This window comes from Synchiropus splendidus, chromosome 1 (genome assembly GCF_027744825.2).
Source record: "Synchiropus splendidus isolate RoL2022-P1 chromosome 1, RoL_Sspl_1.0, whole genome shotgun sequence".
In the NCBI taxonomy this organism is placed as follows: Eukaryota; Metazoa; Chordata; class Actinopteri; order Syngnathiformes; family Callionymidae; genus Synchiropus; species Synchiropus splendidus.
The window spans coordinates 2705896-2727301 of NC_071334.1; the positions used below are offsets into that span (position 1 = coordinate 2705896).

The 21406-nt window shown below is 42.3% G+C and overlaps 1 pseudogene; it reads right to left on the reverse strand.

The window, feature by feature from the left end:
* Window positions 1-401: 401 nt before the first annotated feature.
* LOC128751467 (interferon-induced very large GTPase 1-like) lies at window positions 402-20143 on the reverse strand (annotated as a pseudogene).
* Between the last annotated feature and the right edge of the window lie 1263 nt (window positions 20144-21406).

Below are 21406 nucleotides of genomic sequence, written 5' to 3' on the forward strand. Positions count from 1 at the left end.
GTTAATTCTGAATTAATACTGTATATTTAAACAATTTGAATGGCAATACAGTTCTTAATAAAACAAAAATTCATTTACACTTGTATCAAAACCATGATAGGTAAAAGAAATCAGCAGAGAGTGCCCAAATCATCTTAGATCTTTTAGATGTGAGAAAACACAAATACTAGACTTGTAATTGGAATGAACTGTTTCATTTGAAATTGAAAAGCTTAATTTGAAAGTGCATTGCCAACATTTTTTTTTTTTAAAGAGCCGGGAAAGATCAAACAATGTCACTTGTGTGAACTCATCACATTTCAGTATTTGCCAAAAAGGTTTTCAGTGTCAGTTTACCCCCTTCTTTTTCACCTCAAGATTGATAACTGAATTAAACAGTTGTTCAGAGATTTGCCAGGGAACTAATGGTCTTCTTCACTGATGTTGAAGGCCTCTCTCAGGCCCTTCAGAGCTTTTTCCTCTGTGATTTCTTTCCAGAGTTCTGGACTCTTGGCTGGTTTGGCGTCGAACTCTTGAGCCAGTTGTTGGTTGTATTTAACAAGAACATGCTTCCAATAGTCAGATGCTTGTATGCTGGCATCTGGTGGGATGTTCCAGTCTGGATAATACTCTGCATATTGTGTGTAAGGGACAAACTCTTGTTTGGTCTCTTGTGATTTAAATCTCCTGCCAGTCGTCATGTCTGTTGTGCAGAGGGCTTCCACTAATATTCGGCTCTTTATATTACGATATCTTCCAAAAGCTTGAGGTCGATGGATGGAAGCATGGTGCTTCTCGTGTCCTTTGCCTCCTGCCTCACAGGGAACTTTACAAAACGGACATTGGTGGCCACAACCAAAGACCCTCTTGAACAGCTCATCTTCTGGTTTGACAGGAAGTTGGTTCAGAGTTTCTGTGACGTCCTCAGGTTTTAAGAAATCAGTGTGGAAGGATTCTGTCATCTCACTAAGGAACTCTAAAACCATCTTTCCAAACTGATGACTTGTGGTTTGGATCTGGAACAAGCTTCGTTCGACAGCCTCCTCAGATATTGACATGTCTTTCATCAGACTCCTGCGGATCCCATCAACAAGCTCTGTGATGTTTTCATTGTCATCTGGTGAGTTTCTCACTGCCTCTTCTATCACTCTTCTGATCTTCTCAACAATTATTTTCAGATTGTTTCTCCTGAGTTCAAGAAGAGTCTGATTCTCTTGCAGCTTCTGTGAAACATGCTGACGTATCCAATCCTTGACAAACCTTTCATATTCACCACAGTACTTGACCAAAGCCTTGAAGTCATCCTGCAGGAGCAACTCTTTCAGGATGCTGTACTGGAAGAAGGAGCGAGAGCTGAACACTGCGGAGTGTGAACTTGTCAGAACCTCATCCACAATGTTGATTCCCAGTGACCTGTTGATGTAATCCTCCACAGCTGGTTTGATACAAAGGGTGACAAAGTACTCTGCTTTGCGCTGGCAGTCGTCCCTCTCTCTGTACAAGTCCAGGAAGTCCTGAAACCACTGCTCCTTCTGCTTTTCCAGCTGCAATCTTGGATCATTATTGGACAAGAATCTCTTGTGCATCTGTTGGAACTTCCTCGCAGCGATTCCACAAATATGAAGTTTCAGCTGAAATCCAAACTGTTTGTTTGTCTTGTGACGATTGAAACTGTCTTCAAGACATTGATCAACTTCCTGCAGCAGCTCTCTGGTGAATGAATCACTGTAGTCCTGATTTGTTTGGGATTTATCAGCAATGAACTTTTCTCAACGCTCTATCACTTCATTTGTAAACACCTGGGGCTCATCACCCCACAGTCGTAGAAATTTCTTCAAGTTTGAGTCAATGTGTTCATTTCTCACCTGGAACTTGCCTCGACCATGTTGACTCAGATCTCCAACATGAAAGAATAGTTCATTCACATTCTGACGTGAAAGATTTTCCTTCAGTTGGTAAAGAACACGATCAGAAATGTTTCTTGCCTTCTGTTGAGGCACATTTTCAGTGGCTGAAGTCCACATTTTATCAAACTCAGTCCTCAGTTCTTCATCAGACATTGTGTGGTCTCGAACATTTGACAGAAGCTTCATCAGCTCCTGCTCCATCATCGTCCTGGATTCACCCTGAATGTTTTGAACCTTTATGGATGCCTTCTTCCTCTCCAGTGTAGAGTCTAGGTTTGTGTTGACTTCAGACTTGATCTCATTTGAAAGACTTGTGATGCTGTTCGAGAAGTCAGACTTGTATTTTTCAATCAGTTTCACATGTCGGTCTTTTCTTTTGTAGTAGCCATTTAGCTTCTCTCTCATCTTGGTCTCTTGTGATTTAATGCTGTCGATGAGCTCTGTTTTCTTTGACTTCACTAAAGCAGACAAGTCTGAGTCATGATCAGCATTTTGGATTTCTAACTCTGCCTCTCCACTCTGGGAGAGAATCTCTTTCCTGAACTCCCATTCCCACTGGCTGAACTCTTTAGACAGGTCGTCATAGGCCTGAGCCACCAGGGTGTTTCTGAAGCTGAAGATGAAGTCTTCATATTTCACTGCTCTCCACAGACTTGTGATCCATTCAATGAACTCTGGAATTGTTGAGAGTTCTCTGTCCTGGTTGTGTTTCACACTCTCCAGAAGCTTGTTCTTGAAATCTGCCACAGCTTCACTGTAACCTGTGTTGACAGGTGCCATTGGTGGGGTTCCATGCCAGAGTCCTGGGATGTACCAGTTGTTGGTGTCCACGTTGTAATCCAGCACATCAGTGAAGGCCTGAACAGAAGGCTTCTTCTCCATTTTAGCGGCAATCTGTGTCATTTCATTCAGGTGGTCCAACAAACAGTTTCTTCCTGCTGTGTTCTTTCCATGAGCTGAAACACCTGCTACATTCTGGTGCACAAAATGACAAATGGGCTTTTTCCCAATCTCTTTCATCCTCAAGAAGGCGTGAACAGCGATCTGCAGAATGTCTTTCATCTCAGTAGCGTTCTCCATGGCAAGGTTGATGATGGTGATGTGGTTGGTTGTCGTGCTCATAACTGTCATCAAGCTGAGCTAACTCAGGAGATTTCAGACCCTCTGTGTCGATAAGAAGGATGAAGTCAAAGCCACATTGCATGTCCTCTCCAACCTTCAGAAAGAGCATGTAGGCTCCTCTGGTGCAGCGCCCACTGCTGACAGGAAATCCCTTGAACTCCCAACACAGTCAGCACCAACAGTCGGCTTCTCCCTCCAACCTTCTGGTGCAGCTCCATCAGCACATGTGAGATCCATCTCTGAGGGATGTTGGAGGCTTCTCCATCCAGGAGCTCTAATGGATAACCATCCAGCAGCAGGTCTGCAGCCAGACCTGGAAGCTTCTCAAGGTTTTGGAGAGGCGAGGAGAACTCAAAAATCAGCCCCATTTCTCTCATGTAATGCTCCAGTCCCAATGAATTGTCAACTAACTTCTGATCCAACTCTGCAACACGTGCTGCATCTTTTCTGTTGTGTTGCCCTTTGAACTGTTGCCGTAGCTCAGTTAGCACGTGTAGTGAATGACAGTTGAACAAGAACTGCATCCATCTCAGAAAACAGTCTCTTTGTTCTTTATCACTGGATAATGTTTCAATGAACATGGTGACTCCACTGGAGAGCTTTTTTCTTGCTTGTGCTTCCTGAAGCTTCTGTTTTTCTGCTCTGATCTCACATTTACGATGTTCAATTCCAACATCAGTCACTTTGATGCGACATTCCTTTCTTTCTAATCGAGCAAGTGATTTCCACTCTTTTCCTTGCAGAGGAAGCTGTTGATTCTTGAACTCTGGAATACTTCGAACGTCACCAAAGATCTTCTCTGCTGTCTCTTTCTGCTGCAGAGTTTGATCTTCATCCACAGACAGACCCAAGCTAATGGCAGTGTCACACATGTTCTCAACACTTGTGGTGTGGTTCAAACCAGAAGCCACTATCTTAATAGTTTCCCTGAGTTTATTCGAAAACCCAAGTGTATTAACTCCAGAACCTTTTACTATTACTTTCCTCTTTGGTAACTCCAGTTCTTCCAGTGTTTTCTTGACTGTCTCCATGTTTTCACGACTGTTAGTGCGATTCACCACGAGGAACATTTTGGATTTTAGATATTCCACTGATCTGAGAGTTTGGTTTTCAGCCTCTTCCACTCTGTCCAGGAAAACAAACACAGCAGTGGACACCTCCATGAGGAAAGTGAATTGTGTTTGGGACTCTGAGATGTCTCCTCGCAGGTTTGCAAATGCAACTGGATTGGAGAAAACATCAAGATTTTCTCTTCCACTGGGGAGAAACCAACCAACCTCAACCAGACCAGCAGATATTTTCCTCTCCACTTCTCCTCCCTCCATCTCTCTGTGGATGAACATGTTGTGACTCTGCTGGCCACGACTCAGGACTTGATTTAAAATCTGAGATTTGGATAAGGAGCAGTTTTTCAGCCTCACAAAGGAAATGAGAGGAATTCCTTCCCGGACGATGTAGTTCTCCTTGAACCCTCTTGACTCTGACAAACCATGTGGCTGCCACTCTTTTATGATTCCTCTCAGAGCCCAAAGCATGAGTGTGCACTGACTGTTCTCAGTGGGTGGTAACAAGAGAGGAAGAGAAAACTGACACATTGACATTCTGAGGGCCATTTCCTGCTGCAAACAGCTGTCAGCACAGAGGAACAGAGCAACTATGAGGTCCAGAGGATGAACGTTCTCGTTTCCAGCAAAGTGCTCTTCTCCACCGTTTCTCTCAAACATGTCATTTTTTTTATTGTCCTTTAATGATGAGCAGTCCCTACACTCAGCATTGATTTCTACAAGTCGTGTGAGGAAATAGTCTGTTAACTTTGATGTTTCTTCACAATGGGGGTGCCGTTGACCTCCAAGAGGGCGCAAACATTGAACTTGTTGGGGTAATATTTTTCTAGCCCCAGTTTGGTGAGGATTTTTTGCAGATCTGTAAAATAAAAAATATCTATGAACTTAACTTGTTTTTTGCATCCTCAAAAGCATTAATGATGATGAATAAATGGCAGTAAGGTGCATTTTTCCAGCTTTTTCGCCAACAAACACTTCTTGACCTGCTATCTAGTGGGTTAATACTGGATATGCGATGACAAAATGAGAATGGCCTCCTTTTGTATGTTTTTTGTGTGTTGGTTCAATTAATTACATTGATTAGTTATATTAAATAAATATGGCAGCATTATCACACGCCACTTGAAACTGGATATTGCATGTTGGATATTGCAGCGACTGCTCATCAGTGGTGTGTAAGTAAATAAGTGAACTTTATTTGGATTGAACCTTTCACAGAGAGGGCTCATAAGATGCTTCACGGTTTAAAATAATAATCAACAACAGGATAACAAAATACCAAGAATATAAAAGCTACGAACAATAATAAAAGGTTCACCTGCTAATATACTGTATATATATGTGTGTGTGGGCGAGTGTGTATTTGTGTGTGTGCCATTGATCATCACTCTTCATCATTCCCAAATGAAAACCTGGATGTGCAGCATAACTGTAACTTACTGTATTTTCCTCTTTTAAGACATGAATGTAGGGCCTTTAAACGCTTTTTAAAGCAAAAGTGAATATTGCATTTCAGTGCAATGATCCGATTTCAGATCCACTACACTACCCAGAAGACCACTACACCATTATTTTTTTTTTGGTGACAAACAAGTCTGTTTTGGATCTTTAGGGTGCGTGCCAGCAACTTTTTTTTCTCTCTAGTTAACACATAACATTGACCTAGGTGACATCATTTTTTTTCATGTGTTCACTAACTGCATAAACATTCATGACTTTTTCCATCTCTGACCTTGGAGGAGTGACATTTTGTTTAATATGTTGCCATGGTGAATCATCTGGCTTACATTGATGAGGGCTTCTGATGTCATCAAACACGGGCTGTTGGCAGATCAACTTTGACTCTAGGTTGATTGAACTAACCGTTAAACTAACTATGAGTTGTGCAAATCAGAGTCGGACAACCAACTCATCCATTCTTCTCACTAGTTTTGATAAACCAGCTTCTTGAAACAGGCCCTGTTCACAAACAACAACCAAACTGATACTAAGACATAGCATACTGATATCTGTAGCCACAGATTACAGCTGTTGTTATAAGGATGCATGTATTTAATGTTCTCAAACACAGTACTGGTGTCATTGGATGTATTGAACTTCCCGTGCACACCTTATTGAAAGGCCTCGGAATTGGCACTGCACCTCCCCGTTCAGATAAAACCTGTTGTAACTCAATTGCAACATTATGTACAGCTTTCACAATGAGGATTCACTGTATAGTGATTGAATTCCATCCCATCAGGAAAAGGAACTATAATTTGGCTCTGCCACACGTGCTGCATCTTTTCCGTTGTGTTGCTCTTTGAACTGTTGCCGTAGCTCAGTTAGCACATGTTGTGAATAAGTGTTGAATACAATGTTCGTTTCCAACATTTACTGTAACTTTGGTGTGACATTCCCCTCTTTCTAATTGAGCTAGTGATTTCCACTCTTTTCCTTGCACAGGAAGCTGTTGGTTCTTGAACTCTGGAATACTTCTAACGTCACCAAAGATGTTCTCTGCTGTCTCTTTCTGCTCCAGACAGACCTAACGGTACTGTCACGTATGTTCACACAACCAACTTTCTTAATCCATGGTAATGGTTAATGGTCTAAACATTTGGATTCAGTGGTAGCTCGGTTTCAAAAAATTTGAGATTTTTTGCTTCGGATTAGGAACGAAAATCCAGAACTCGAACACCCCCGAAAAAGCCAGAAGAACGCGTTTTGTTATTATGTATAACGCAGCCTCTGTATGCAGACGTGTCCCATTAGCTCCATTTACTGACTGTTTTTTCTTCATATTGAGGTGTAAAACCTTTCCTGTCTCCGCACTGGACCGTGGTAGAGTGTCACAGGGGAGGTGCTGGAGCGCTCACTCCAGGGTTTGATGTCCTGTTGTGGGCTGGAGCTGGGACAGGGATGAGGCCAGTCTGGGACAGAGCGTGACTTGGTTTATGACTTTGTCACAGCCAAACTGCACAGAAGCGCACATTCAGAGCTGGACACGCACCGGGCACCTCTTCACTTCTGGAGAGACCTCACTCACTCGGCAACCCCTCCCACATGCAGCGGCCACACACATAGAGGAACAGCCACCTGCAGCAGACACTCTACATTCACTCCTACAAAAGACTATTTTAAGGCTTGGAACGCATTATTGCTTTTTCCATTCATTGTAATGGGAAAAAATGATTCAGATTTCAAACAAATCGCTTCTCGAACGGCCGTCTGGAACGGATTGTACTGAAAAGGGTTATGTAACCCTGATGACCTGGGCCTTCCACAACCAGGAGAATGCCAGTAAAGGAGTGGTTTACGGTTATTATTATTATTATTTGGGGGGTCATACTTATGGGCTCATAAATGAAGTTCCTGGAGTTTGAGAACCATCTTTCTCCTGACCTGTTAGCATGTCTGATCCAGCTGTTGCTGGAATGACTTGCACTTTGAAATTCATGCTGTTTGTATGAGTCAGTTGCTGGGGTTCCTCACCTGCTGAGAGCCTGACACTTCTTATCTGGCATATCCAGGGAGAACTACAAAAATGCATCAATTGTAGCATTAGTTAACCAATATTTGCCATGTTCAGTATTTTCAAGATGTGTGTTGGACAAATTTGATTCCTCACATTGTCGTGGTTGCATGCCCTTGGAGAATTAACTGCATCAATGACTGGGGGCGATGAGGGACATCTGCAATGTGAGTCACTGCAAAAGAAGGCCAGAGGACAATGAAATAGTGTGTACTATAGTTAAGGGGTACAACTGAACCTTGACAGTTTTTGCACCGTCTTGTAGTAATGTGTCATGATCTGCTGGTGACACACACCTGGGACCTGCTCAGACACTGCTGTCCCAGTGCTGTGAGCCACGTCCTCAATGCTCCCAGGTCACTTGGCTATTTCTTGATTATTCTTGCTCCAATTTCCCTTTGGATCTTTGAGCATCTATAGTTACATTTATCTGTTAGTCAGGTCTGTTCTGCCATGCGTTGTTTCCTCTACCTTTGTTCTCCCTCTTTTCTCAGTTGTGTGTGTGTGTTTCCACCACCAGCCCATTTTTGTTGTACTTATTGCACTCTCCCTTTTCCTTTTTCGTGAGTTTTGACCACTACATTACTTTATTTTACTATTTTACTGTATTTCACCACGATTGAGTGTTTCACCATTGTGTATTTTGTGTTCCTGGACTTTTTACTTTGTGAGTGACTGACTCCTGCGTTGTCCTGCGTTCTCTTGTGTCTGTGTTGTGATTCTCGTTTGCTCTCTGTCCCCAGATTTACTACTTGGTTCTGTTCCTGTTTGTTCCCGGTTCACTTCTGGGTTTATCCTACTTTGTGGGGAACAATTCCTGAATTCCCTGTGAGGATCATATGACTTTGTGGGGACATTTGGCTGGACCACAAGAATAAGCTTCAATTTGAGGTTGAAGGCTGGGTCAATATAATTGGGTTCCGGTTTGGTTCAGAGTGATGGTTCTGGTTAGCCATGTGTTTTGGAGGGTTAGTTATGGGTGGTGGTGCTTTTACAGATTTTGTGTCCAAACATTGTGTCTTAGACATTTACAGCAATGAACTTTTCATAACATATTCATGCGTCCGTTCCTTTCATGTAGTGTATTGATGAAAGAAAATTGATAAGGGCAAACAACTGTAGTGTCTTGTTGAAGGTAAGGTAGCTTTTATTGCCACTTCTGCCATATGGATTGCATACAAGGGATTGAAATTACTAGGGGTCCGTGCGTTGATATATGCAACATCAAACCTTGTATAAAATACAACAGAAACAACACAACAACATGAATAACTGAATGATGGCGGTTTGGGATGTTTTTCTGTTTTGTTTTTTTTTTTAAACAATGTCTTTCCAGTGCCTGTATTTATTTGTTCTCACCGTCTGATGAATGTAACCACAAAACCACAGTCTGCCATCAAAAGTTAATCCTACAAACCTGATGTCAGAGTTTTCCCCAGAGACTAAATAAGACAAAAATGTATATGAAATAAATTGTGAAAATCTCAGATATATAATTGGGTGATTAATACATAGAACAAATGAGTATTAATCGGTCGCCTTAGGAATAGTTTGATAAATAACCACAGAGCAAATTTCTAGCTTCAGAAATTAACCTGAGACCACTTCATTCTACTATTCAGTCCGATCAGTTCCTTGGTTCTCTGGTTGCACTGAAGGTAATAAAAATGTAGACATTTTTCAAGCAATTAAACAGCACATAAAATATTCTGTGTACATCATATTTGAAGTAATTATTTTAAGTAGTAAAAATAAAATAAGTAGTAAAAAAGTGTCAAAACATCGAGCAAAGCACTTACCTTCTATCAATGATCACCAGGGTGTATGTGAGGTCTTCCCTGCACAGAGTGAAGAACTAAGGAGGATTTATACTGATATGGAAGTGAATTGCTCAAAGGCACACCTTCGACAAAAGAACTTTATTGCATTCGTACGTGGACTTGATCATGTGACCAGACTGCTATTGGCACATTTAATGACAAGAACCCACAAGTGGGATGAAAGGTCATTTCAAATTACTTTATATATTTCTGAATTGAATCTTTATTGAACTAGTAAGTGGAGCTTATGTCAGGTTTGAATGAATCTGTGCCGTATTTACAATGTTTTGTAAATGATATAGTTAAAACATTCTCTTGCAGTACATGATTCAGGTATAGCAATATATAATTTGAGAATATTTGTCTTTTGCAGTGCTGCTGGTACAGTGGTACAAATGTCTTTCTGTTATTTGACAACAGAAAATTGGCACCGCCATTTTTGGAAGGAAGTCAGGGAAGCAGAAGAAGTTGAAAGGAGAGTGAATGAGATTTCAAACCTTTTTCTGTACAGCACATTTTATAACATTGTTCACAAAGTAATGTACTGAATCAAGACAATTTAAACAAGAAAAAAGACTAAAGTGAAGCTTTTCTTCTGTGTGAATGCAATCAGTGTGTTCAAATCATGACCATTAGGAACATTAACAGGAACAGAAATGCATTTTTTTTGCATACTTCCATGCATTAAAAAAAATAAATAAATGTGACATTCTGATTTTGACAGTTAAAATAAAAAAGAAAATTACATTCCAGTTGTAATTTTCCAATGCTGCTACAGTTAAAAAAATGAAAAAAAAATATATATATATATATCAATTTCTAAATTACATTTCAAAATTTTTAAGCATTAATTTAGAAATGCATTTTCATTTTCAGAGTAAAGCTGCATTTTTTAACAAATTTAAATATCAATTACCATCAATGAATTTTTTGGGATCTTATGTCAATGTTTACTGGGGGTGTCTTGGATTTGTTTAGTTTTCTGTTTAGTTTTCTGAAGCCCCCTGAATACATCAGAGGCTGTCATTGACCATCAAAGACACAAAGTATTATCAGTAGCATCACTCTGCATGCATGTAGGGCAGTTACCGGGTGAAGCAGATGATGAAGTTGATGTTGATGTAAACTGTAAAAAGAAAACCAACAATGCCATTCGGGGAATTTCTCAGTGAAATTTCCTGAGAAATTAAACAAAATCTAGTGCAGACTTGTGCTGCTATATTTGTGGGGACATTTCGTGGTGTCCCCCAGCCTCTCACCCGAAACCTAACCATGCAAAAGAAGTGGCTAAACTTGTCCAGGAACGTTAACCAAATTAAACTCGACATAACTGAACATTGTGTCTCAATATCGCCCTCAGCTGAGGTGCTTTCTCCTTGAGTGTGCTTAGCTCCTCTGAGTGGTTGTGTCCTTCTAGCGCTGAAGAAGGACACATGCACTCGCCACCCAGTAGTTGGCAGCATACCGTCCAATTTTAGGAAGTGTATACCGGTGCCTGGCCCCCCATTTTCATTCATGCACTTGTGGAAGACAGTATAGTAGAAGTAAGTGCTGTTGAAAGCTTTCTATTGTTGCAACTTTATCTTTCTGCCCAGTAATGAAGTTGGATCTGTAGGGTGCGTTATTTACGAGTAAGCTATTTCCAAACATATCAGAGGTGTTAAACATGTTTGGGGCCGGATCACCTTAAGGAAGATTGTCTTGTGAAGACCTTCCACTGGCTGTGCCCGCCCTAAGACTAAACTTGAAGAAGTCTTGCACCCCCAGAGCAAATGGTAGGTTTTGATGTAGACGATGAAAGAAGATGTTACAGTGGATCCAGAGAAGTTGTTTACAGATTAGCAAACAACACAAAAGATAACTCCAACTTATCTCTCAACATTCTACCTCAAATGACAGCATCAGCCACGAGCCTTATAGTTGTAGAGATATCTTTACTCACATACTCGAGCCAGAGCCCATCCCATTGTTCGACAGACTTCTGCGAGGAGAAAGCATGGCCGGTAACAAACCGACACCCTCCAAACTGGGGCAAGGAAAAACCTGAAACAGAAAACAGGCAATTAAACTTAAGCCTGACTAAGGGGGACAACAAAGGAGTTTACCGTGACGACGCAAAGAAACCATCTGGCGACGTGAGCTGGCTCCAAGGTGTGGATATCCATGGTGTGTTGATTCTACTATTGCTGCCAGCCATGTCGCTCGGGAAGCTGGAGGAAACACAGGAAGAGGAAACAAATACAAGGAAACCGAAAGTATGGAAAATAAAAGGAGAAGGCGGGATACACATATAGCTGGAGGCGGATCTGAGGCAGTGGGAATGACAATGAGTACTCCATTCAGAAATTTTGGAATGTGTCCAGTCAATCTGGGGGTTGTGGAGAAAAAGCCAGGGAAAACCGAGTACCAAAGGAGATGAGGAGCCTGGAAGCACCAGATAGGACATCACCTCAGTGTGGGCCTCAGGTGCGAGGTGGCTTGAGGAAGTGGGTTGCTCTCTATCCCCGCTCTCAATCTCAGATAGAGAGCGGGGATAGTCCAATCTGATGAGGAAGGGACAAAGATTTAGCAAAATTGGTGTGAAATTGTCGTCAACACCGGAGTCTATGAACACCTCTACAGGTGCGCTAGTCTCTCCTTTGCGTAAGGATGCAGTGAAAATAATTGCCCAATCTCATAGGAGAGATACGGGGGACGAGTGGAAGACGATGGCCTCCTGGACGAACCGGACAGGAGGGGATGATGTGGCCTGGTTGGCCACAGCACAAACACAAACTACAAGAGAGCCGGAGTTGGCATTCTTTCAGAGTATTGGTTGGTGGCTCGGACTGGGAACTAAAAGCAGATGGGGAAAACGGCAACACCATGTGATGAGTGGACCCCTTGGGTATGCTCTCTCAATGCGATTGACGATCTTTATTGCAAGTAAAATAAGTTTCTCCAGAGAGTTAGGCTGATCTCAGAGGGACAGTTGGTCCTGAATATTCGAAGCCAAACCATTGGAGAATATGGACATGAGTGTGGGCTCGTTCCAACCAGCTTCACTGGCTAAAATGCGAAAACGTATGGAGAACTCAAAGACCGATTCCTCAGGGGAATCCTGAGATAAAGTGACGAGGTGCTTTGAGGCGCTTATAGGCACGAGGACTGCTCTTAAAAGGAGCGTCAAACACACGTCGCATTTCTGAAGAAAATGTCTGGAAGCTATGTAAAATTGGAGAGTCTGACTCCTATAGAGAGATGGCCTTATGGCCTTATCGCAGAGGAGGTTTATGCAATAGGCGATCTTGGCCCGGTCCGTCTGGAAAAGGGACGGTTGAGAGTCGAATACCAGAGAACATTGTAAAAAAAAAAAATCGTACAAAAGTCTGGCCTACCATCATAAACCTCCGGCACGGGGTGAACGCTGGTAGCATGCTATACTGGGACAGTAGCAGCAGTGTCAGCTTCTGCGGGTGAGGTCAAAAAGCGCTCGAGCATGGCCGAAATGTTCTGCAACTGTTCCAGGACACTCTGAGAGTCGCGATCCTCGTGCCCTGGACGCCTACAGCCTTCTGTAAACCGATAACGATTGGTGGGTCCGAAACATGTCCAGATGGTTCTGTCATGATCGACGAGCGTAGGAGTTAACAATGAATTTTAATACAATGAACACTAATAATACACAAACAGGAATTAATAACTGTGGACGTCGACACCAGAAGTGAAGAACTAAAAAAGTATTCCCTGATTCACGGTACAACTGACACGCACTCGGAAACAAAACTTGCGAGGCCCAAATAACACAGCTTTCTCTGAGGTGGTTATACACACATACACACACGAAGATAAAGTATGGCGTAGAGAAACAGAGAAGGTGAGGAGAAACAAGAACACTCACACGCGATCTGGATGAGAAAAGAAAAGAAGCGAGGAGAACAACTAAAGAGGCGACAGAGTGTGCGGAAAACAGAGATGTACAAAAGAGCAACAAGAGATGGGAGGGTCGAGTGAGTTTACCGTCGGAACACAAAGTGATCATCTGGCAGTGCAGTCCGGAACCCATGTGTAGAAATTTGTGCAGTCTGATCAGTGGAATGGGATCCAGCTGCTCTGCTAATCATGCTAGAAACAAGGGGATGAAACAAGACACCGGAACACAGGAAATAGCAAAATAAGAGCACACAAAAACCGAAACATAACAAATCCATTGCTTCAACAAAGGACTCTTTAAATCACACACAAGGTGGATTATAGAGCGCACTTCAAAGGATAGTAATATGAAGAGTACTGAAACTACCTGATTGAACACAGATGTTCATATACCAAGCCAGAAATGGCACACCACTGTAAACTAACAAAGACAGTTTGACCTATCACCTGGCGAACAGGAACAGAGACGAAGGGGAGGCATGTGCCAATATGCTGCATCTACAAATGAATGCTCCAGTTCCAAGAGTAAAAATGTGGAACTCACTATCAACCAAAATTAAAATGAACCATTATATTTTGGTATTAAAACGTGTAAGTTTTACCTGGGCAGAGAAATGACTTCTGACCTGAGGAGAAAGTGGACGTGACAAACATTTGAAAGTCTGAGTTCAGGTAAGAGACATCACTATTTGATAATGAGCTGCTGACTCTTGACCAGCTTGAACTGAGGTCAGCGTCATCTATAAATGTTTCAATATCCTAATCACGGCGCTAATAAACATAAATCTTTTACTGTTCTGATAATTCCAAGGTTAAAAATGATTGCCTCCAACATTAATAAATAACGTGACACCTTTAATAAGGCCGCGCACACACACACACACACACACACAATATGGAAGTATGTGTTTCATATGTACCTCTGCCTCATATTAGCAATATATTTGGGGCAGGTTATGTGCTCTAACAGGGGAACTTAAACGGGGCACAACTTTGGGAACAGCAATTTCCAAAGTCAGACCATCCGTGCTTTGCTGAAGAAAAATATCTCACAAGAAATAATCATTCTTATAATCTGTTAATGCAGTCAATATGCTTCATTAATATGTTAATCATAATTTAAATCAATATTCTCTGAAGATTTTTTTACATCATAATTTAAATGCAAGTTCTGCAATGATCAATGCACTCTACTCTCAAAACCTATGTTGACACCATAATAATGCAAAAGAAACTGACATACTTTTACACAATTTATGCAGGGATAAGGGATAGTAGAATGAAAAGGAATGTAATGAAAGTGACCTTGGAAGTTTGGCCATCTTAATAAATCCATCCAGATAGGAGCTTTTTCTGTCCCCTCACGGATGGTGCAGGCACATTTTCTTTTTTCCTGTAACACACCGATCCTAAGAAGCTTGAGCAGTGAATCTCCTGCATCCCACCTCCTCAGGCTCACACTGGGCCCTCCAGCCATTCTCCCTTCAGGCCTCAACGAGCTACAGGTAGCTGGCAGTCTTCCTCTTATGGGCCATGCTGGACACCACTCAGGATCAGACCGGGTTTTGTCCATTGGAAACTTTTGCTCCTTCCACAGAACCAGCTTATGTTTTCAGTTGCGAGGTGAAGCCGTCATCCCACGTCATCTCAACGTCTTAAGGTTATTTCAGCCAGAGGTGGCGACTCGAGTCACACTAAAGTCGCACCTCAGTGACTTGAGACTTGACTCATCAAATCAGCAACAGTCTACATGTCAAGCATTTACAAACTGGCTCATACTGGAACAATATATTTTTCTTTCTTTAATATCATATCTTAATTTTTCCTGGCTGCTCTATTATTCAACATTTTCACCTCCAACATGACATGACACACACTGCAGCATATCTACGGTCGTTGCACCATCATCAATCAAGTGATGTTTGAAGGCAACATAATCTATGGCTATAAATGTGAGTTATCTGAGTGCTGGGAAATTAATGGGAGCAAGGTTGATGAGCTATCAGAGATGAAATCCCTCAGGCTGTTTGAAAAGAACCAATTTTACTTGGGTTGAAACAGCATCAGCAATGCTTTGTCAAATATCACTTAATAATACTTGTGCATTTTCATATTGTTCTTGGTTTGAGTTGGGAGCTGCAACATATAAATAAATATGAACTGTAACTCAACTCTCTACAGTACAGATGATTTGGTGACTGACTGTTATTGAAAGGTTTGTTCTATATGAAGCAAATCAAAGAATGCTCACTTCAATCAAAAGACTTTACTTGCATTGGTGACCAATGACCAGTGTGTATGAGTGTGAACGGGATGTTCTTGGCACTGTTTCATTCAAATAACATTACATTACTATTTATTATTTTATTATATTTATTATTTTACCTAATAGTTCCTGCAAAAAGCCAAGTGGATCATTTCATTTTGTTGAAATATGACATATTTCATTCAACTTTTTGATTAACCTAACTCTGGTGTTAGGTACAGGGGTTGGACAAAAGGGGTTTCCGTTATTTTGTCCCAAGTCCTGTATAAAATGAACCCATTTTCAATTTAAAATGGACAGAAGTAGTACATACGATCAGATCACAGAAGATCAGATTAGATGGCCTTCATAAGAATTAAAGTGTATTAAATTATAATTTCAAAAGTCTTCGAAATGTGAACACTTAAGTTATGTTGGAATCACTTGATAACAATTATTCCTCTATTAAAAATAGTTAACAGATTGACTCTTATTGCAACATTGTGTGATCACTATAACGGAACAAACAAAACTAAGAGTCCCAGTGGTAATCAAAGTTGTTGCCCCCGGGACTCTCACTGCAGATGCACCTCACGGTTCATGTAGACAGCAACTTCTGATCGAGACGTTTGCGTTGGGCCACATGGGGAGGTGTAAATTCAAAGAGAATGAGCTCATCATCCGTCAAACCCGACATCATTGTATTTTTTTTTTGACAGTAAAAGCCAAAGACTCCACCCAGAAATTCTGACATTATCGCCACTTTTGTGCAGGTTGTCAGTCATGGCCCATCTGAGAAATGCTCCTGCCACGGTGGGGGTGATAAAACATCCCCTGAAGAGGAGCCACTTAGAGGAGAAACACTGTTGTTTATATATGAAGTCTCTACTGGTTTGCAGCAGCTTGGACCAGAAGAGACATTTCCAAGATGCCACTGCCCAGAGGAGGCCGCCATTTTGGGGTTGGTTAGCTTGTTGTTCTCCGCAAAATGGCAGCTGCTGAGCTCACACTGGATAGGTTTGTGCACAGCCAGATGGAAGCAGCAATGATCTGCGCTGATCAGTGCACAATGCATTGTGGCAAATCAGGCTGTTGGGGGTCGCGCAGTTCTGACATCCTCAGAGAGCGAAGAGTGCAGGGGGCGGGAGCCAGGCGTGTCGCTGTCCAATCACCTACCCTCTCCTTTGGTCACGTAATTTGTGACCTCACCGTATTTACTCCGTTGTCTCACCAAGACGCCGTTTGTTTTGCTGTTTGTCATATTGCACATTCGAAGCGTACAGTGAACCTATAGATGGCCAAACCGATTAGCCACAATGCTAATAAGGCCTGGAAGGCATTCTTTGTGCTTACTGCGGGTCTTGGATGTGTTATTAAATGCGGGGAACTTGTTTTTGAGATGATAACAAACGTGTAAGTTTCTCATTTTATTGTGTTTATCACGGTATAATGTAGATATATCCAGCAAAACGCTAGCCGCTAGCAGCTAATGTCCGTGGCTAACATCTGCTAGCTTTTATCAGACAGAAAAATTCAACGTCAATTCAATGTCATTTGCAATGTTTATCCACCTGGTTTGGACAAATGTACCATGTTATATCTCATGTTCTATCTGTAGCTGTTGCCGTTGAGTCCTGAACGAAGAAGAATAATAGTTTGTAACTGACTTCTGTGTCCACAGTTAACTCGAAATAAACATTTGAACGGACATTTTGATGCTCACGCTCTGATCGCTGTTTGCTGCTTGACAGTCATGACAGTCATGATATAATAAAGCCAGAGGAAAAACGCTGCTCCTTCATCTTTATTATTTTACAGTGCTGTAAACAACAGTGGTGTGTTCACGGAAGGATCACGTAAGGAACAGTACAACTGATTTCTGTTCGCGGAACTCAAGTGTGCATTCCATGAATTCCAGCTGGACATGTGAATGAGACGGACCCTGATGACGTTTCATTTTACAGATTTATTTCTCATAACTACAAGATAGCGGTTTGTTGTCTCTTGTCACCTAATCAGTAAATGTTCAAACTTTCCCCTTTACTTCATTCTGAAAGGTGCAGTAAAAATATTTATCATCTGACTCCATCTCTGATGTCAAATGATGGATGCTTCTCCACTGCGTTCCAAATTATTATGCAAATGATGCTTTTGTTTGATTTTCCAAAATACTTGATGCAAATAACGATCAACATAATTTTCATGTCTATGAGGGTGGGAGGCAGTTCACATCCAAACAGCAACTCTGGGAGGCTGTTCTGACATCCTGCAAAGACATTCAAGCAGAAACTGTCCATAAACTCACAAGTTCTATGGATGCAAGAATTGTGAAGCTGCTATCAAAGGGGTCCTATGTTAACATGACACTTGACCTGTTAAGATGTTTTGGATTGTAATAGCTTTTTATTTCAGTAAACATGATTCAACAAATTACTTTTTTCAGTTCTTTACAAACTAGAAAATGTCTTGAAAGTATGTTGTGCATAATAATTTGGAACAGTGCGTTTTAAGTTTTTTATTTATTTTTTAAATACTGTTTTCATTAGTTTTGTTCAATAACATTTGAAATACATTTCGACAGCTAATGACTTGAAAATTATGTTGATTGTTATTTGCATCAAGTATTTTGGAAAATCAAACAAAAACATCATTTGCATAATAATTTGGAACGCAGTGTAGAGTTGCCTTCTCAAGTATAGGCTGGACAGTGTTGTATATTCTGTGATTACATTTTTCGCTCTTTTGTCATGGTCTTTGCTCTCTAACAAACATGGGACGCAGGGCAGGACCGGAGATCCACCTGTGCGTCAGCCTCCAATTACACTCGTTTACTTATTTTCATTCCTGCCTACAGCTGCTTTAATGAACACGAAAATGCGCGACACTTGGAAAAGTTGAGCTTCATTGGTGGTCTTACCTGTTTTTTTCGCCTAGTCCATACATACGCAGAGGACCGGAAATGCTACCAGAGTTTGGAGGCGTATAACCAGATGGTGTGCGGATGGGTCAGGGAACTGTTATACCAAGCCATCGACGACATTTGCACCTACGAGAATGTGACGTATTTAAATATTTTGATGTTTCATTTTGAGTTTGTGTGCTATTTTTGTTTGTGCTTAAGTATTTTGTGTGTGCGTGTGAGAGAGAGCTTTTTAAGGGAACGTTCTGACAACTGTGTGTTGGCATCAATAAACATGTTCTGATCAAAGTTCTGTGTGTTCCCTTCCACAGCAATACAATGCAAATTATCATCAGCACAACATCATTTAGGCTATATTTTTTCTTTTTTTTTTTTTTAAAGACCAAAATATAGGATGTTATCCACAGTTCAGCTTTACTAACCACCAGCGCCTTCTTTCTTCCGACAACTTGTAAACAGGAGTGGTTGCACGGGTTCAATTAGGTGCTACAGCGGTTCAAGATGGGGTATCGATTAGAATACCGGAGGAGGTCGAAGAGGGGAGGAGGATGGTCCTGATTCAGAGGTATTTATTTGCAGCACTCAGTACAGCATCAATATTAGTTTCTGCTCAGTTACTCAAACGCTTGAGTGCTGCTCAAGCGTTTGAGTAACTGATGTCTCCACTAACCGCCACAGGATATTCACGGAACCTTAGCAGGACTCCGAGCAGGGAAGCGCCAAGAGTAGGTCCAGGAAGAAGGTACTGGTTAAGGGTCTGTCCCAAGTATTGGTGTGAACAGTTAAACACAAGGCGATTTTTCCCATTATGGCTGACAAGGTGATGAGGAATATACCAACATTCTTTTGGTGGGATGGTTTCAGAAGCCACTTCTTGCACAGTGCCAGAGTCGATGAGCCTTTGCATCTCCACCTTATAGGCTTTAGCTTGAATAGGGTTCTTACGGAGACGTCTCTCTGTGCTACGCAACAGTGGCATGACTGAATCAGTTGGAGCACTGAGCTGTGGCATGTTGGGATGGCGCAACAACAGGGTGGCATACCTCGAAATTCCATCCACCTTGGTCCTGACAGTCTTGGTCTCAAGCACCGCAACAGCCAGCTTATCTTGCTTTGAACGAGTAGCCTCTTTCTCGTTTCGGTAGGGGATTGTATCTATCTCCCAAAGCCTTTTGACGTGCTTGAACAATTCATCGCCAGTCGATGGTGACGATATGAAGAGACACTGGGTTTCGTCAGTGAACCACCCCGTGCTTCTCTCAGGACCCTGGAGGGTCCACCCGAGTCTTGTGTGGATAGCTGCTGGACCCCCAGGTGGTCCAAGCCGGACAGGCTCCACTGGGGTGATAAGATGAGGCTGATCTGATCCAATGAGAAGGGAGGGCTTGGCTCCCTTCAAAGCTGGAATGGGAAGCCCTCTGAGGTGTCGAAACCTTCTCTGCAGGCGATCAACAGGATAGCTGTGCTGGGCCAGGCTGAGATGGCTAGCTGTGAACGCTCCTGCAATGTTGTATCTGTTCTCAGGGTTGGTAGCTGGGGAGACGCTGAAAGACACTGCATGGCCATGGAGCACCTGGATGTCCTGACGTACTGTCCGCAGTGGGAGATCTTCAGGAAGGCCCTTCATACCCAGGAACTTAGCTGCCGCAGGGAGAAGCATAGTTCTCTCTGACCCACCATCTAGAATGGCAAAAGTCTCCAGAGTTCGTTTCCCATACTGTACGAGCACTGGCACAACTTTCAGTAGGACTCTGTTCCCAGTTCCATGACGGTCAAGGTAGAGGGCATCTGAGGTGGAACTAGTTAGGCAGGCTTCTTCTCTAACGGCAGTATTCATGCTCCCACTTGTTGCTCTTGTATTTATTTCGTGAAGGACCAATAGGTGTTTCTTCTGGCAAATGTTGCAGGCTTTCTTCAATGTGCACTGTGCTGCTTGGTGTTGCCGAGCACATCGCCAGCACCGATTATTAGCCTGGATCCATTCTTTCAGTTGATCTTTGGAAAGCTTGGCGACGTCACTGCATTGACTGAAATAATGCTCCTTGCTCTCACAGTAAGCACAGTAGGCCTTTGTCTTAGTTTGGTTCTTCACTGGACTCTCTATACCTGGCTGTATGGGGGGCACTGGTGACTCTTCAGCCCCATGCAGGATTGTAATTGTTTGTTTCTTGGGGCTCTCACTCTTAGCATAGCTTCGATCTCGGCTTCCTCTTCCCCCAAGCTGATTATCGAATCCTTGACACCATGACTCATAATGGTTTCTGATCATTGGATTTTCAGTCACATCAGTTGTTACTTTGTCCTGCAACCATCAGGCTGGTATGGCCCCTCCAGATCTGACTGCTCTGAGGAGTCGTGTGACAGCCCTGGAGGAGGAGCGCGAGGAAAACCTCTGGAAGATCGAGCAATATGATGAGCTAAGATTGCAGAACGGTACGGATAATGGCCAGAACTATTGCGATTTGATGAATTGGTCTTTTTATAAATCTTGAATTGGCTCATCTTTATGATGAACTTAGAAATGCTGGAGGCAAAGCTTGTGGTCTACGAGGACCAGCAGAGGACACTGCAGGCTGAACTGGAGCAGTTCACCAAGAGCGCGACGTCTCAGGTTGGTCTTCTTCAGTTTGATTGCAGCTTGGGAATCTACTCACTGTCTCCTTCCGTTTTTCAAATATTAAAATGAAAAATATTAAAATAAAAATGTTCAGGCCAGTGAGTCAGGAAGCGCTGTCCTAGGGGAAAGGGTCCTGAAGTATGGGAGTGATCTGGTTGGCCTGGTTTCACCAGCGGTGGAGGGGGAGGAGGGTAGGCAACAGCGTTGTCAGCGTAGTAGATTGAACCAGCATGTTGTCGTTGATCAAGCTGAAGGTTCTGAATACTGTCATAGAGGTCAGTCTCAGCTGAGGGCCAGGGTGGAGGA